Below are 4109 nucleotides of genomic sequence, written 5' to 3'. Positions count from 1 at the left end.
TATCAGTTGTCGTACGGATTGCAAGGGCACAGAAACAATTGCCAACGTTTTTTAGATTACGTTCGAAATGTGTTTAAATGCACAGATGCTAAGTATTTTAAAATAAAACCGCAGCTCTTTTAGTAACATCTTTACAGGTTGGTAGGTGGCCACAAGGCCTCTGGCAGGTCGATCGCTAGGGAGCCTGACCCGGTTTCCTCAGCACCCCAAAGTAAGTACGGCCTGGAAGATCAGTTTTATTAACGGGTCAGCACCTGAGGTCTCTGCAGTAGCAAGAAGCAGCGTCCCTGGGTGGGCTTGAACCACCAACCTTTCGGTTAACAGCCGAACGCGCTAACCGATTGCGCCACAGAGACATAGGACCACCATCTGCAGAAGTACAGCAAAAAGGGGAAACCTCTCCGTCGCACTACAAACTCAAACGCCAGAGATTTAACCGGTGTAAAATACCGTCATCCCCTTGGAGATATCATGAATAAGCTTTGTGTTAATACAATGGGAAAAATGTCTGATGAGCGTTGTATATTATGTCTGCCTCAAAACAGGTGAACTGGTATTACGGTAAGACTAACGAGCGAGTTTTGGCAAACCGCGCACAGACCGCAACACGGTAGAATTGTGCACTGGACACTTTGCAGAGTATTGGCGGGTGCGCAGTTTGCCTTTCCAGCAGGTTGGGTTTGCAGAGACTGAGTGAGTTAACGGATACATAGATGGCTGTCACCTTTTTTGGTGGTAAAATATGGCACGCAGCAGGTGAAGACAAGGTGCTGGGTATTGATTGAAAGGAACATGTATAAGGCAGAGTAGAAGCAAATGCAGTTAAAAGGGAAGTGCCAGTAGAGCGCGGTAGAAAAGCGGCTTGCTTCGAGAGTTGACTATATCTCAGGGTGGCAATAGGACATCAGCGTTTCGCCAGTATAGCTGGCGGCAATGCAGGTGCTGTGAGCACCTTCCAGGCTTGATTATGCCTCCGCCACACTCTGACTTGCCTTGCAGCAGTGTTGTCTTAGCCGGTAAGGAGTCGCAAGCCACATTAGAAAGCAGCGAAAGAGCGGCTATCAACTGCATGGATGGAAATAAAATGAAAGAACTACTTAATCTATCCCAGGCCGCTGGTAAATAACCCTGTGAAGAAAGGTCTGTCTTGTTGACACTCTACATAATCAATATTATATCTCTATTTAAACGATCTGTTATTCGATATTTAACAACACACAGCTTATACAACTGAAAGTCGAAAGCTGTTGAAAATATGGTATATATGGTTGTTAGAAATGATAGTTAAAATACTGTGTAAATGCTATCTTAATGGAAATGAAACATATCTGGAGGAGAGAAAAGAAAAAAAAGAAAAGAGTAGCGGAGAGCAGAAAAACTGAAAAGTGGCATGAACGGATGGGCATTGCCAGCCTCGCCAGTACGACAGGCTGGGTCCGCGACTGGCTCACCACTCGGTAAACAGATATACCGGCAAGATCGCCTTGATGTAGAGCATCCTCCAGTAGAGCCCAGACAAAGGGATGAAGTACTGCAGGACAAAACACCATAAGTGTAAGCAGGCTGACATGCGTAGCAAACCTGGATTTTAACACCCTAAGACAGCCCGAAGCAAAAGTTTCAGAGAGTGACCCCGAAAGCTAAAAGCATGGCTTTATGGGTATGCTAATCAGGTGATGGGTGACATTTCATTTTTATAGCCTTTTTTGTCAGTTCTCTAATTAAAAAGAGATCCACCGCTGCACAGATGTGACACCTGAGCAGTATGGGCATACCGATTATTCGACAAACTGAAAGGAGTAACCACGGAAATCCAAACTTGTTTTACCAGCTCATTAGCATGACCAGAATGCCATGGTTTACCATGTATTTTTTCCCACTTGCGATTCCTTCTTTGTCACGAGCTGGATTTGGAAACGGACGGTGTCGTTTCTCAGCACAGATGTCATCACACTCCTTCATTTTCGAAACGTAGCTCAGTTTTTCGGTCTCTGTAATCTTAATAAACTCCTCTTGTCTTATCAAAGGAGGTCCAGCAACTGCAGCCCCCCCCCCCCCATCCTGAGTTGTTTGGGGTTTCTGATTTTTTTTCACCCTCCCTTTTATGACAGCTATGTGCCTGTAGCTTTCTAGTATCAGTCAACAGCCCCGGTGGGTGGCATCTTCCGTCAAGACAAGGTGCTTCTTATGTCTCTTCTATATAGATTTTCGCTATCCGCCCTGATCTCCTAGTCTTTCACGCCTTCCTTTTATCGGCATCTCAATGGGTCATAGTTTGTATCCTGACGCCACAATCGGCCCGCAGAACTCAATGTTACATCTCGGCCAATTTCTCCGAGTATCAGAAGACTTAAGACACGGAGGGAGCAGCTTCAGAGACAAGAACTCTTCGTTAGAAATATCTGTCATTCATTGTATACGTAGAGACTCTCAATTCAAACATTTGTTTCCTTCTTTGGCTGATAGCTCACTTCATTCCAGCTGCCGAGGGTGCATTTCGGGCGCTACAACTCTTCCCATGTAAATCTCACTAATAATTAATTGCCACAGATTTCGCCCCACTCTTATTCATTCAAAGGAAATGGAAAGCTATGTAGTCTTGGTTCGCTCATTTCAAAATACTCCATTGAAGCATGCAGGAAACATTGCAGTAACCTTAAGTGGAAAGTAACCTCTATGGACTTATTCCATTGCCAGATTAGGGCCGGCGTGCTAAGCTTCGTTAGTATAGTGGTGGGAGTATCCCCGCCTTCTGTCACGGGACTGGGTCTCATTTCACGGGGAGCACATAGCTCTTTTGGTCTGTCTGTCATCAGAGCACCCTCGGATCATGCTCAGTACCACAACAACCTATTAATAGGTTTATCGACTCATTCATTTCAGGGTAATGCGGGTCTCGATTCCTGACAAAACCTCATTTAGTGACTGCTAGATGGAGTGAGTGACTTAACCAGACTCACCAATGGGGCATTCTTGTTTGGTTTGACCCCTTAACACTCCCCTTGACTGCAGGCCTAGTAACTAGCTGTCAGCCCGCTCCACGAAGCCCTGCTTTCTATCACTGCTTTTCAGCAGTGAGTACAGCACAGATTTCCAGATGGTCAGCCCCTACCTGTAGTGCTGAAGCTCAACCTGGTGTCGGGCCTAGTATAAGGGGCAAGGCGTACCTCAGCAACTTGAAAGATTGCAGTTTTCACATAGTTCTTTTTAGGGGTCCCCACCGGTGACCTCGCTAAATAGGTTGCTCACACTGTTCAGCGCACTTTGAATATATTCATTAATTACTGCAAATATCGTATGCTCTGTTTATTTCAGCGCTACACTTCTAACACGGGAAACTAACTTCGAGCTATTTGTCGATAAGTTTGAGTCGAGGAAATCATGGCTGCAAAGAGTCAGTAGACTAGCGATACCCACCCCAGGGTGCGGTGTGTGTGCACACATATAAACGATCTACCTATCTGCCTCTCCATCTATTGCAATAGCTATATGTAGCGACAAAAGCAGCTAGCTAGCTGGCTGGCTAGCTAGCTAGAGACAGAGTGAGATGTCTAGGAGAGGAGGCGAGCCAGCAGGTTCTGTAGTGTAGTGGTTATCACGTCTGCTTAACACGCAGAAGGTCCTGGGTTCGATCCCCAGTGGAACCATTATGCTAGTGCAGGATAAGAGAATTGGGGTAGGCGTGATGAAGCATAACAGATTCGATTCCAGTAACCCAATCCTTGGTTTGAGATACCTTTAAATGTGCTCTTGATCGCTTCAGATAAAACTGCTTCAATTGAGAAAATCCTGCTCTGCTGTGCCACACTATATCAGTTGTCGTACGGCTTGCAAGGTCACAGAAACAATTGCCAACGCTTTTTAGATTACGCTCAAATGTGTTTAAATGCACAGATGCTAAGTATTTTAAAATAAAACCGCTGCTCTTTTGTAACATCTTTACAGGATGCTAGGTGGCCACAAGCCCTCTGGCAGGTCGATCGCTAGGAGCCTGACCCGTTTCCCCAGTACCCCAAAGTAAGACGGCCTGGAAGATCAGTTTTATTAACGGGTCAGCACCTGAGGTCTCTGCAGTAGCAAGAAGCAGCGCCCCCGGGTGGGCTTGAACC

The 4109-nt window shown here is 45.9% G+C and overlaps 2 non-coding genes across 2 annotated transcripts; one reads left to right on the top strand and one right to left on the bottom strand.

Moving 5' to 3' along the window:
• Window positions 1-282: 282 nt before the first annotated feature.
• On the bottom strand, window positions 283-356 carry TRNAN-GUU. The gene has a single exon. It is a non-coding gene; the product is annotated as a tRNA-Asn (tRNA).
• A 3218-nt stretch (window positions 357-3574) lies between these two features.
• Window positions 3575-3647, top strand: TRNAV-AAC. Its single transcript has one exon. It is a non-coding gene; the product is annotated as a tRNA-Val (tRNA).
• Window positions 3648-4109: the final 462 nt, after the last annotated feature.

The sequence above is a fragment of the Protopterus annectens genome, unplaced genomic scaffold (assembly GCF_019279795.1).
Source record: "Protopterus annectens isolate FY-2018-M unplaced genomic scaffold, PAN1.0 ctg59390_obj.part0, whole genome shotgun sequence".
NCBI classification, from domain to species: Eukaryota; Metazoa; Chordata; order Ceratodontiformes; family Protopteridae; genus Protopterus; species Protopterus annectens.
This window is presented reverse-complemented; position numbering and strand designations above follow the sequence as displayed.